Genomic DNA, 15,000 nt, shown 5'->3' on the forward strand with positions numbered 1-15,000 from the left:
TCATACATACCCAGGATGACTTGGGTATGGAACACATTCGTACTGTATAATGATGTCAATAGATAACGTCAGTTGATCAAATGAAAATGCTGGCCCACAGATGGCTCCAACTTCATCCTGTTCCCTACTTGTATGTCTCATAACAATAAAAATGCTTTCAAATGAGCTGATGTAGGTAACAGCTCTTAGCTTGCCAATAAAGTTAGAAATCCTTAACCTGTAAATAGCTTGTCAATAAAGCTAGGGATCCTTAACCTCGTCAAACCCTGTGTAAAAGAGAGAGAGAGAGAGAGAGAGAGAGAGAGAGAGAGAGAGAGAGAGAGAGAGAGAGAGAGAGAGAGAGAGAGAGAGAGAGAGAGAGAGAGAGAGAGAGATAGAGGCTGAGCAAGAAAGAACTCCGGAGAAATAAAATGTGTGCTAGGCAGAACAACATGGTTATCAGCAGAATAACAGATATAAGAAAAAGTAAATGGAATATGATATTTCTGGATATACCGAGGTTATCTTCTGGGAATACCGAACTAGTGTTTCAGGTACTGCCAGAGATGCTTTCTGGGCGCAGGTGTGATCACCGCAGACCAGATGAAGGTTCTTTTCCAAACCCTCAACTCTTACTCATACTTTTTCCTCTGTCTCCTCACTCTCGGTAAGTATGCCATGCCACCATGGTCCTTGTATTGACTTATTTTGGTGATAAATAATCAAGGAACAGATGTTTGCTCTGCATATAGTGTTTCTCCACTAGCTCAAACTGTCATTATCAACTATAACAATAATAATAATAATAATAATAATAATAATAATAATAATAATAATAATAATAATAATAATAATAATAATAATAATAATAATAATAATAATAATAATAATAATAATAATAATAATAATAATAATAATAATAATAATAATAATAATAATAATAATAATAATAATAATAATAATAATTATAATCTTTAATTTTACAAGTACATGTACAAGGTATACAGTCCTAGCTGACATCAATGATATACTACTATATAGAAAGCCTCTTATTATGCAGAACATTTCGGGCAAATTAAGTCAATTTTGTCCCAGGATGCGACCCACATCAGTCGATTAAAACTCAGCTACCTGATTACTGTTAGGTGAACAGGGACAGCAGGTGCCTTAAGGAAACGAGTCCTAATGTTTCCACACGTAAAGGGAATCGAGTCACGGATTCGGTGTGTGAGATGAGTGCGCTAGCAACCCGGCTACGGGACACCTTGTATGTTTACATTCCCTCAGTCAGTATCGTATCTACTTCTTTAAGAATCATATATTTCTTTTCTCTTTGATAAATCGTCTTCAGTTAATACTACATGGTTGAGTGTACCATTTATTTTTTATATTCCGTACGGTAGTGCTTCTGTTAAAAATCAGTAGACGGAGGATCAAGCCTCGAACACACCTTGTGCATAATAAATCACACTAGTTTAGTGAGTCACGGTGATAATAATAATAATAATAATAATAATAATAATAATAATAATAATAATAATAATAATAATAATAATAATAATAATAATAATAATAATAATAATAATAATAAACGCTTCTAAGTGTCAGTATTTACTCATTTGTTCTTCCTTTCAGAGGAGAAGTTTTGTTTAAGTACAGAGACAAACTTTGTAGAAAATCTTTAAGGGCGAAACGTTTGGCTCTCTGTAGAGCCTTATCAAGTGACGATCTGATAAAGCTCTTCGCAGAGACAAAGAAGAAGAAAGAGAAGAAGAAGGGTGAGGAGAAACAGAAGGAGAAGAAGAAATAAAAGAAGCAGGAAACGAAATGTGAGGAGAATCAATAGGAAAAAGAAACAAAGGAAAACCCATAGAAAGAACGAGAACAAGAGAAGAGCTAAAGAAAAATAATAAAGATGCACACAGAATAAACTAAAGTCATCATCCTGACTTCTTTTCATAGCCATCACTTAATTAATTCCCCTTCCAAACTCCATCATTATCTTTTCTTAATTTCTTCTCCATCTCATTACTTTTTATCAAGTTTTAGCTCAAAGAAAGCGCGCCGTACTAATGGATTACATAAAACATAATTAAACATGAGATTACTAACGTTATAATTAACTTTTTAACAGAGGTAATCGAGATGGAAGGGAAGACGATGGAAAGTTTTAGAGAGTAAAGTCCCTTGAAGGAAATGAAATGGGCAGAAGGAGAAGGAAGGAAGAGATATGAGAGGGGGGAAATTAAAAGCGAAGAGGGTGTAGTGGTGATTGAAGAGGTGTGCGAGGGGAAAGAGGGAGAGAGGGAGGGGAACAGGGAAGGATGAAAGTTGAGGGGAGAATGGGAAAGACGGAGGGAGAGAGTGAGAGACGGAGGAAGGCAGTCGACTAGACAGAGAGAATCTTATAGTGGAGAATATGTGAAAGGTAGATAGAAAGATTTAAGAAGATGGGAATGGAAGGCAAAAGAGAAGGAAGGAAGGAAGGAGATCGTAATATATATTCATTATTATTATTATTATTATTATTATTATTATTATTATTATTATTATTATTATTATTATTATTATTATTATTATTATTATTATTATTATTATTATTATTATTATCTAATAATTATTATTCTAATGATATTAATTAAGAATCTGAGGGCACTGTCATTTATAAATAATTACAGAAATCGTGATGAATTATTTATTAGTTAACGTATTCAGGTTTAGAATTTTAATTATAGTTTTTACACGTGACCTCGATATTTGGCATTACTTGACCTCTCAATGTGACCTGCAAGGTGAACCTTACCCACGACCCTGAGGTTGCTCATATGATCTTACGCACACGTCCCTGAGTCTGGTTCAGTCCCTCCCTGCCACACGTCCCTGAGTCTGGTCCAGTCTCTCTCTACCACACCACTGTGAGTCTGGTCCAGCCAATCCCTACCAAACGCCTGTGAGTCTGGTCCAGTCAACCAATACCATACGACTGTGAGTCTGGTGCAGTCAATTCCTACCACACGACTGTGAGTCTGGTGCAGTCAGTTCCTACCATACGACTGTAAGTCTGTTGCAGTCAATTCCTACCACACGACTGTGAGTCTGGTTCAGTCAATTCCTACCACACGACTGTGAGTCTGGTGCAGTCAATTCCTACCATACGACTGTGAGTCTGTTGTAGTCAATTCCTACCACACGACTGTGAGTCTGGTCCAGTCATTCCCTACCACAAGATTGTGAGCCTGGTGCAGTCTCTCCATACCACAAGATTGTGAGTCTGGTGCAGTCACTCCCTACCACAAGACTGTGAGTCTGGTGCAGTCACTCCCTACCACAAGATTGTGAGTCTGGTGCAGTCACTCCCTACCACAAGACTGAATTTGGTGCAGTCACTCCCAACCACAAGACTGTGAGTCTGGTGCAATCACTCCCTACCACAAGACTGTGAGTTTGGTGCAGTCACTCCCTACCACAAGACTGAGTCTGGTGCAGTCACTCCCTACCACAAGACTGAGTCTGGTGCAGTCACTCCCTACCACAAGACTGTGAGTCTGGTGCAGTCACTCCCTACCACAAGACTGAGTCTGGTGCAGTCACTCCCTACCACAAGACTGTGAGTCTGGTGCAATCACTCCCTACCACAAGACTGAGTCTGGTGCAGTCACTCCCTACCACAAGACTGAGTCTGGTGCAGTCACTCCCTACCACAAGACTGTGAGTCTGGTGCAATCACTCCCTACCACAAGACTGAGTCTGGTGCAGTCACTCCCTACCACAAGACTGAGTCTGGTGCAGTCACTCCCTACCACAAGACTGTGAGTCTGGTGCAGTCATTCCCTACCACAAGACTGAGTCTGGTGCAGTCACTCCCTACCACAAGACTGTGAGTCAAGTGCAGTCACTCCCTTACATTCTACCTAAAATATATCCGCCCCTCTGCACGAAACTAAAATTTCCGTATAACGAAATTTTAACCATAAATATTAAAGAAAGAACACAATACTGCTATTACAGAGCCTCCGAAACAGAACCTCCGGTACAGATCCTCCAGTACAGAGCCACCATTACAGAGCCTCCAGTACAGAGCCTCGAGTGCAAAGCCTCCAGTACAGAACCTCCGGAATAGAGCCTCCAGTACATAGCCTCCTGTACAGAGCTCCAGTACAGAGCTTCTAGTACAGATCCACCAGTACAGAGCCTCCAGTAAAGAGCCTCCACTACAGAGATCCAGTACAGAGCCTCCAGTACGGAGCTCCAGCACAGAGCTTCCAGTACAGACCATCGAGTACAGAGCTTCCAGTACAGAACTTTCCAGTACAGAGCATCCAGTACAGAGCATCCAGTACAGAGCATCCAGTACAGAGCTTCTAGTACAGAGCATCCAGTACAGAGCACCCAGTACAGAGCTTCCAGTACAGAGCTCAAGTACAGAGCATCCAGTACAGAACATCCAATACAGAACTTCCAGTACAGAGCATCCAGTACAGAGCATCCAGTACAGAGATTCCAGTACAGAGCTTTCAGTACAGAGCCTTCAGTACAGAGCATCCAGTACAGAGTATCCAGTACAGAGCCTCCAGTACAGAGCATCCAGTATAGAGCTTCCAGTACAGAGCTTCCATTACCATTCCCGATCTGTGGCTATAAAAGCAATTTTTTTTTAGTTTTAATGTAACTGGGTTTGTGTTTACTTGACAATTATTAAGAGATTAAAATAACTGGTGGAATTTTGGAAACAATTAAAACCATGATAGGGACACTTTTTTCTGTAATAAAATGGCGCCAACCGCAGACATTAACAAGTTTCACAACATTCCGCAGATTATCAGCGACAAGAGTCGCAACACCCTCCACATTAATGACAAGAGTCGCAACACCCTCCATATTAATGACAAGAGTCGCAACACTGTCCATACTAACAAGAGTCGCAACACCCTCCACATTAATGACAAGAGTCGCAACACTGTCCACATTAACGACGAGAGTCGTAACAGTCCACATTAACGATAAGAGTCGCAACACTGTCCACATTAACGACAAGCGACACACACACTGCAGATATCTGTGGAAAGCCTCACGACATAGCAGACGTTTCTGCCACACCTCACGACACAGCAGACATTACTGTCAAATGTCACGACACAGCAGGCATTGCTGCTAAGTGTCACGATACAGCGGACATTACTGAAAACGTCACGACACAGCATCTGCACATTTCTGCCCAACGTCACGACACAGCAGACATAACCGCCAAGTGTCACGACACAGCAGACATTACCGCCAAATGTCACGACACAGCAGACATTACTGCCAAGCTGCACAGCACCACAGAGACAAGAGTCGCACCACACAGCTAACACCAAAATAAAATCCTGAAGTTATCCATGCAACTTCCCCTTCATTTGCAGTTAACAAAGTATACGAGCTACAGCAGCTCTCAAATAAGAGCTGATACCGGAGCACATCGTCCGTCATGGAGGCGCGAGTCGCCCCAATAATATAAAAAAAAATGCACAACTGCATCCACGTACCGTAAATAGACATTCACCCTTTAATGAGTTATGTGTTCGGGCGGAACATTCGAAAACAAAGGTAATCCCGTAGTGCATCGTAAACAAGGTAGCCGGATATGTTTTAGTAGAGCTAGCGGCACAAAACAGCGACGGCAAGAACATGATGTACCGTACACAATGTAAACACGCTCAGAGTTTGCTTTAATTCCTATTATAATGGTTAAAATAACTTTGGGTGGGGTTCAGGTGACATTCACACCCAATGACCGCTCGTGTAGTCGAAAGGTGGTGGTTTTAGTAACTTTTTCCGTACAAATAAACTGAATTTCTTAAGATAATTATGCGGTGGACCATGATATGGATTGCGAGGGTGAGTATCTGGAATTCAGAAGACTGCTGAAGAAAGTGGTATCCCATAGTATCTGAGGAAGAGAGTTAAAGTAGGGCGGGTGACATCATCTGTCGTAATGAGACTCAGTCATGGAAAAGAGCTGAGGAAATACTTCACAATGCCAAAAGAGATTCCAACCCCACCAGATACATAGTTTCATCTATCAACAACGCATGTTGCAACCTCTCCAGATCTTTAGCCGAGGCCTATATCAAGGTTGTCAGTATAACCTACAACACCATCAAAGAAGTAGTTGAATACAAAACTGTATCCAAGTACATCAACGCTGGTGTCTATCTCATACCATGCGGAGGCTGTTATAAGTTTAATGTTGGAGAAACCTTCAGAGACATATACAGGAATATCAACGAACCCAAAAATGCCTGCTAAAGAGATGACATGAACAAGGTTTGTACTATTCGTTACAAAACGAGAAACCATCCGATAAACTACCTTGACGCTAAACTAGTCATCAAGGAAGCGGACAGGCATGTAGATTGCTTGGAATCTACTCCGATTGTCACAACTAATACCATTACAAAGAAATCAGGTTCATCCTTAATTACAGAATCTCCGGCCAAACTTATTCTCGCCAGGTTTAATACTGCTGTTACATCAACCTGATGTTACATTAACCTAATTTACAAGCTTGGATGATTTCGTTTGGTTGAGTCTCATTACAGCAGGTGACATGTTCCGTAAAACTCTACACCTCAATACACGCTTCTCCACTGCATTTATGCTCGCTTTACTTGTCTGTGTAAATTGGTGAAGCCCCTAGTGGACGAAACGTCTTCTCAATAAAGTATTATAAATCTCATTTAGTGTCTTATTCTTCCTTCAACACATTCTCCAGCCCAAGTCCATCCTTCCCGACTCTCACAGTGACCATCTCTCATTTCCTTCAGTGTCACTCGCTGTTCCTTCATCAGAACTCTCCCATAGATTTCTCTCTCTCTCTCTCTCTCTCTCTCTCTCTCTCTCTCTCTCTCTCTCTCTCTCTCTCTCTCTCTCTCTCTCTCTCTCTCTCTCTCTCTCTCTCTCTCTCTCTCTCTCTCTCTCTCTCTCTCTCTCTCTCTCTTCTCTCACCCCTATCTCTTCCACTCTCCCCTCAGTCATTTCCCCTCTTCCATTTCTTCATCCCTCCATCTATTGTGTGTCTCTCTTTCCTCTTTCCTCTTATCTCCCCCTGTTCCCAGCATTCACACGTCACAAACCAGTTGACCTTCTCCTTGCCCTGTCACTTGCAGTTACCATCTTATTTTCATTTCGTCTTTTACATTTTCCGAAAGACACACACACACTTAATAACGAACAGTAGTGTATTTCTAAACTATTTTTCGTTGCGCTCATTATTATCATAATTAGTTTTTAGGATATTTTTTATAACCTTAGTTTTAGGTTCATTAACAAAGTCAAAAATACCAACTAATATTATTATACTTGTAAAAATAGCAAATTTAGGAATAAGCTAAATATCCACTAACATAAAAAAATCAATGCAGGACGATTCAAAATTGTGTAAATGCTGGTTTTTTTTTTTAAATCTATTATCAGTCCCGCGAGTAACCACGAGATAGTGTATTGTAATCCATATAAATTTTGATCACATTATTTTGACCGGACAGGAGGAAAAATCTACGAACAATGATTAGCCGATATGAAAAGAATGTTTGGTTTATAACTCCCAGAAATATGAATATTTTCCAGTTATTAGTGAGAGAGAACTTCATCGTTATTGTGTTTGATGAAAATATATATATAATATGAACTCAAATGATGGAATGTATAAACATGATACTGACTGACACAAACATACGCACATATATACAAATACGTGTATGTGTGTGTGTGTGTGTGTGTGTGTGTGTGTGTGTGTGTGTGTGATTGAAGGGGTAGAGTCACAGATGCTGGGCACGCCTCTTCGTTGTGTTTGTGTGTGTGTGTGCTGTTCAAAGTAAAGATACAATATCCGTGTCGAGAGCGTCACTGCTGGTCCCAGCTCTCCTCCAAGGAACTTGCGGAGACAGGAGAAAGACACCAATTCCTGCACTCAAGGCTCATTTGCCTAACTTAATTCTGCATGCAGATCTGTGCCAGTCTTTTGCCCCTCTCCCTCTCGTTATTCTTAAAGTCGGTACATTAGGATAATGTAATATCCCGTCCCCTTTAAAGAAACAATCTGATAACCGGGTTAGTATGTAAATGTTGGGCTACTTGTTTCCCAGGTGAATTTTGAGAATTGGTTGTTGTCTTATGGCTGAAGTCGATCAATTACACAATAGCAATTAAGGGTGTAAGGGAAACTTGCGGTGCATGCATTCTGATACCTCTCCAGGTGCGTAAAGCATTGCTGGAGTTTATCCGGAGAGGGTTTCCGGGGTCAACGCCCCCGCCGCCCGGTCTGAGACCAGGCCTCGTGGTGCATCAGGGTTTGATCAACCAGGTTGTTACTACTTGCCACACGTAAACCGACGTATGATCAGCCCGGCTGATCACAAGCATCAATACATAAATACTGCACTGTGTTGTATGCATGTCTTCTTTCAAATTAAAGTATACTCTACGTGCATTTTTACTAAATTAATTAAAAAATGTTTTCCATGTTCTAATGTATGACAATTATTATTATGATTATTACTATTATTATAATAATATTAATAATAATAATAATAATTATTATTATTATAATTATTATTATCATTATTATTATTATAATGATAATAACAATTATTATTATTATTATTATTATTATTATTATTATTATTATTATGATTATTATTATTATTATAAATAATAATAATAATAATAATAATAATAATATTATTATTATTATAATGATAATAATAATTATTACTATTATTATTTTTGTTGTTATTATTTTATATGGCGCCAAACCCGTATGGTTCATTCAAGAGCAAAAAGAAAACCGAAGGTTCACTGCTATCTCAGCCGGTGATGTCAAGTCATCTGTTTAGCTAAACACTGAAACACCGGTAACAGGAAGACACTAGCACTGCAGGTTAGTATGAGACGTTTCACTCAATGGTGAGTTTTTTTTTTTTTTTTGACTTGTTTCAAGTGAAATTTTCGAGCGAAATGTTGCCTTACAGATGCAAGCTTTTCTGTAATTTGTGTTCCTTTATTAATCGGTATTTTTTCAAGAAGCAAATAATTATTAAAATATTTCTGGCAACAAGCATAAAAACGAGTATAAATAAGTCCGGGACAGCCAACGTTTCGCTCCTGGAGAGCGAAACGTTGCCACAATAAAATGTCACATTAGTTGCACTTGTGTCCTTTTACTTTACAAGTCCGAGACAGGTGGTACAGAGGTGGAAAGGGATGACACACAGATGGTAAAAGCCTCTTAACCTCTCAACACTCCACTTTAAGTGAAAGAATTCAAAATTCTTTGAAGTGTTGCTGCGAAAGAACTCTTACATCTCTGGTTCAATAATCGTATGAAGCCTTCAAATACGAACACGTAATATATATATATATATATATATATATATATATATATATATATATATATATATATATATATATATATATATATATATATATATATATATATATATATGTACTCTCAGGCCGGAAAACGCAGTTCTCTACGCTCCGCTGTGTATTCTATGCTTTGTACTTCGTACTTTGTACTAGGATCGAGTCTTCTTCGGCCTGAGGTAAATCTTTGTAAATACTTCGACAGAACATCGGTTCTGGCACAGTGACCCGTCATCATGTTACTAGCAATACACGTGTAGATTTGAGCTTTTCCTGAGGCTGCTCAGTTACTACGCTGCCAGACGTGTCGGGGCTGTTTCTTGAATTTACTTATGTGTGGTTAAAAATGCGATGTTATAAGTTGCATATAACTTACTCGAACGTAAGTTATATGCAAACAGTAACAGTAACTCAAAGTTTACTGGGAAAGTTCAGAAATAAATGTTGAGGATAGTGTAAGAAAATTAAAATAATCTGAAGAAGAAGAAGAAGAAGAAGAAGAGGAAGAAGAAGAGGAAGAGGAAGAAGAAGAGGAAGAGGAAGAGGAAGAGGAAGAGGAAGAAGAAGAGGAAGAGGAAGAGGAAGAGGAAGAAGAAGAGGAAGAGGAAGAGGAAGAGGAAGAGGAAGAGGAAGAGGAAGAAGAAGAGGAAGAAGAAGAGGAAGAAGAAGAGGAAGAAGAAGAGGAAGAAGAAGAGGAAGAAGAAGAGGAAGAAGAAGAGGAAGAAGAAGAGGAAGAAGAAGAGGAAGAAGAAGAGGAAGAAGAAGAGGAAGAAGAAGAGGAAGAAGAAGAGGAAGAAGAAGAGGAAGAAGAAGAGGAAGAAGAAGAGGAAGAAGAAGAGGAAGAAGAAGAGGATGACCCGATCTTAACGTTGCTTGGGTTCACCCAGACTTACCGTTGCCTGATATATCGCGTCATTACTTTTAATTTGTTTTTGTCTGTGGTTACAAAAGCTGTTTTATATGTTTATGTAACACAATCTCACCTAACATACCCTTTTTTTCAGTCTTATTTACACCAAGCGTTAACGATAAATTGTGGAATTACGAGCTACGAGAATGTTAATACCGGCGTTATGACAGAATTTCCAAAACATTAAAAAAAATACACACTTCCAAACCTATCAGAGTCGGCATAAATTCTTTTTCTGTATATTGAAGTTAAGCAATAAATACGACAATTTTTCGCAACAATCGGTCTGTAACTTCGTAAATTAACGCAAGTTAACGTAAGGGTACACGCCTACCTTAAGGTAAAGAAATTTAACAACGTTCCTGTACTTAACTTAAGTGCTTCTCGGTATATTCAGCAAACTTTAAAGCCTCTTAAAACCCCCCCAGATAATGTTACGACTTGCATTATCATATGTGAACTGTCGTCTATTAAAGTTTTTTTTTGTGTGTGTGTGTGTGTAAATAGATACAATTACAAGTGGAGGAAGTGATTCCTCACAGGAATACTTTTGAAGATAGAACTCCAGGTTAGCTATTGAATTATTATCATTATTATTATTATTATTATTATTATTATTATTATTATTATTATTATTATTATTATTATTATTATTATTATTATTATTATTATATCCGTAGAGAAGCGGTAGATGCACCACACATGAGGTGCCAGTAGTGGAAGTAACAGTAGTAGTAGAATTAGTTTTAATAGTAGTATTAATAATATCAGGAGTAGTAGAAGTTGCAACAGAAGTAGTTAACTAGTACATAGTGTTCCAATAGAAGAATATTGTGTCAATACTTAATAATACTGAAAAGCCTTACTAGCAATAGTAACAATAGGATGTAGTCTTGCTCGTGTATTAGCTCTATGTAGAATATTAGTTTCGGGAGTATCTGTAATAATAACAACAGCAACAGCAACGACAGCAACATCAGTAACATCAGCAGGAGCGGCAAGCAACAGATAAGTTAACAACAGATGTAACAATAGTTAAAGCAAGAGAAACACAAGCACCTCGAGTAACAGGAGAAGCAGAGGAATCAAAAGCTATCAGAAGAAATAGAACAATTAACAACAGCAGCAGTGGTAACAGCAACAGTATCAGCAGCAGCAGCAACAGAATCTACAACAATCGCAGCAGCAACGTCGAATATGCAGTAGCCATGGCAACAGCAGTAAAAAACGGCAGCAAGATCAACAGCAGAAGCAACAAGAACAGCAGTAATAGCAACAGTAGAAACAGCATGAATAGCAGTATCAGCAGCAGTAATAACGTAAGCAGCAGCAGTAACAGTAGCAGAATTAACAGCCACAGCAAAGGAAAAAACAAGAATATGGAAATAACATAGCACCAGTAACATCAGTAGCAGTAAGACGAACAAAAGTAGTAGAAACAGTAACAACAACAGTAATAACAACAGTAGCACTAGCAACACCAGCAGTACCAACAGGAACAGCAGTAGCAGCAACAACAGCAATAGCAGCAGTAGCAACAAGATGAGAAGTTGTAGTAGTAGCAACAGCAACAACAACAAGAACAGCAGTAGCAGCAAGGAAACAGCACTATTATTAGCAGCATCAGCAGTGGCAGGATCTGTAGCAGCAGCAACAGCAGCAGCAGCAGCAACAGCAGCAGCAACAGCAGCAGCAGCAAAAGCAGCAGCAGTAGCACCAGCAAAATCATCATCAGCAGCTACATCATCAGCATGTTAATTCATGTTAAGCTCCAAACCCATGTGGGTCACTCAGTGCACTCCATGGTGGAGGCTCGATCCTCCGTCTGCTGAGCGCCAGCAGATGCGCTTCCTATTTGCACTCACCTATATCCTACATCATCATCAGCAGCAGGAGCAGCTGCAGCAGCAACAGCAGGTGCAGCAAAAACATCAGGAGTAGCAACATCAGCAGACACAATAACATCCGCAATAGCAACTTCAGTAGCAGCAACATCAACAACAATAATACCAATAACAGCGGCAGCATAAACAACAGCAGCACCACCAACGTCGAGAACAACAATATCAGCAGCAACAACATCAGCAACAGCATCAGGATCATAACGGTAGAAGTAGTAGCAGAAACAGCAGCAACAGCAACAATAGCAGCAGCAAAATCAGCAACAGTAGCACTATGAGCAGTAGCAAAAGCAGTAGTAGTAGCATAATCAGCAACAGCAGCAGCAACAGTAGTATCAGCAGCAGGAGCAGCAAATAAATAATATTAACACAATACAATTTTTTTCCTTACTATACATACAGACAAAGAATTTTACATTGGCTTACATCCACAAGCCTAATCCAAATTTTGGATTTGTAATTATACTCATCACGAGGATATAGTTCACACAGCACATATACATTATTCACCACACAGATATTTTGCAGGTCTCATATTCACGAATATTTTATAAACAATAACAAATCTATTATAGACGATGCTAAGCATATTAAGATATCTTGTTCTCGTGGTATAGTTAGTTAAGGATATACATACATTTTTTGTATATACACATATATATATATATATATATATATATATATATATATATATATATATATATATATATATATATATATAAGATGTATGTATATCCTTAACTAACTATACCACAAGAACAATGAGCTTAGCTTCGTTGCAGTGCTCTCCAAATTAATTAAGAGCTCTATACATATAAGAGTGGAGCCAGCAAAAAGCCATGCGATACTTGAAAAAAATCTCATTCATAAAATATGCTTAGAAAGAGATTGAACACCAAATTCCTCTGCACCATGAATGCTACTAATGGTAAGAACTCCGAAAAATTCTTTACAGTGTGTTGGATTTTTTGCTATTTTCAAAACTAAACAATTTTTTTCTTAAATGTTTTAAGTTGTAATCAGGAATGCAATCAGCGTAGAAAATGTGGAGAAAGATTTCAACAAATGCCTCAGTCATAAGCCATAATCAGGCATGCAATCAACGTTAAAAAATTTAAAAATGTGGTGAAAAACTTCAAAAGATGCGTTTTTAAAGTTCCTGAAATTACAAATGTTTTGTATAAATACAACTTCTAAGGCGAGACTGTCCAAATACAAGTAAATGAAAGCTGTGGAGGGAGAAGAGGAATGTAACATGAACATCGGGTGTAAGAACGCTCCCTAGGATGTTATTCTCATATTATTGTATTATTCTTTGCTAAACAAATATTTTATCAGTTCTTCTTAAAAATTACATGAATATATATGTGATGGATTATATTATAAATCATGTTCACCTCACGTGAACTTCTTGCTCATAAATAAAATTATTATTAAAATCATGAGGGAACGCTAAAGCCGTAGGGATTACACAGTGCCTGTAGGGAGGGGAGGCTGGAAGGTATTCACGCTCAGTTCAGGGAACTGGAGCACAGATCCAATTCCCTAGATCAAGAGACCCTCACCAGCATCAAGGAACCTCCCTCGAAGGGTCATAAGTAAAACGCAAAGCAGAAGTGTTACTAAACTTTCTTTCCTGCTAAAACTAATTAATTCAAATATTTTGTTAACTTCCGCCAAATGGAGAACTTTATATTTTTTTGCCTATAAGTATTTTTTCTTATTACGACATTTTTTTGTTTCGTTTTACAAATATACATTAAAATAGTAACTAAATATATATTTGACGTTAATTCACTTTTCTTGTGCCTTTCAAAATTTTTATGAGATGGCAGTGGGTGGGAGGGTTGTTATATATTTGGTTTGGAGTAAACAGGCTAATAAAGGTTAGATAACTCTGTTCTAAGGTCAGTAGATTCCTACGCATATTATTATTTATATGTTTATTCTCTGAGACACAGAACATCAAGGAACCGAGATAAGGAAATGATTTTTAAATACGGGTTGCAAACACCGGAGACTTTTTGAAGAGACAGGCATAGGATTTAAATTCTGTAGAATGTAGAAGTTTTGGAAGAGATATTGAAACGCGGGTTGCAAATTCCGTAGATTTATAGGTTGGCTATTGAAGGTTGTAGAAATATACATTTGCAAAAAAGCGAAATTATTAAAAATAATACCTTTCAGTCCACAGCATGATTCGAATCTGTAAACTCGGCATAAGAGAACCCAGTATGGATAAAGTACTTTTTTCAGCCGCTTAGAAAAAGTCATGTGACTTGAGAAAATACGCTTCACAGTGGATCATCTACATATGGGTTGCTATTATTCCGTGTATCCTTTTTAATTAATATAAAAAAAAGAAATAAATGTCCAGGGCATTTAAACAACAAAAGAGAACATTCATTTCTTTTCTTTTATTAATTAAAAAGGTTACAGAAAATAATAGCAACCCATGTGTATATGATCCACTGTGAAATGTATTTTCTCAATTCAAATGACCTGTTCTAAGTGGCAGCTCCTAGAAAAGGCTTGGGGCTGGTTAATATATCTTCTAATTTCATATTCCTCGACTTCTCAAAACCCAGAGGCCCTCTCCTACCCCATACGGAAATGGTTTCTGATGCAGGTGGCACCAAACTGTTTGCTAACATTCAGAGAGAGGCTGCGGCAGGTGTCAACCCGCACTGCACTGCTCTGAGGAAAACTTCCCCTCACTCCTTCAGTTGTTGCCTTGCAACTTTGCATAGCTCCTGATGACGCACTGAGAATTGTGAAAGAACTTGAGATAAAGATTTCCACCCC

The 15,000-nt window shown here is 38.4% G+C and overlaps 1 protein-coding gene across 3 annotated transcripts in view; it reads right to left on the bottom strand.

Annotated features, from left to right (window-relative positions):
* LOC128693161 (putative neural-cadherin 2) overlaps nucleotides 1-15,000 on the bottom strand; it is a 919,455-nt gene that overhangs the window by 361,541 nt on the left and 542,914 nt on the right. The gene's annotated exons all lie outside the window — the stretch shown is intronic.

The sequence above is a fragment of the Cherax quadricarinatus genome, chromosome 28, assembly GCF_038502225.1.
Source record: "Cherax quadricarinatus isolate ZL_2023a chromosome 28, ASM3850222v1, whole genome shotgun sequence".
Classification (NCBI taxonomy): Eukaryota; Metazoa; Arthropoda; class Malacostraca; order Decapoda; family Parastacidae; genus Cherax; species Cherax quadricarinatus.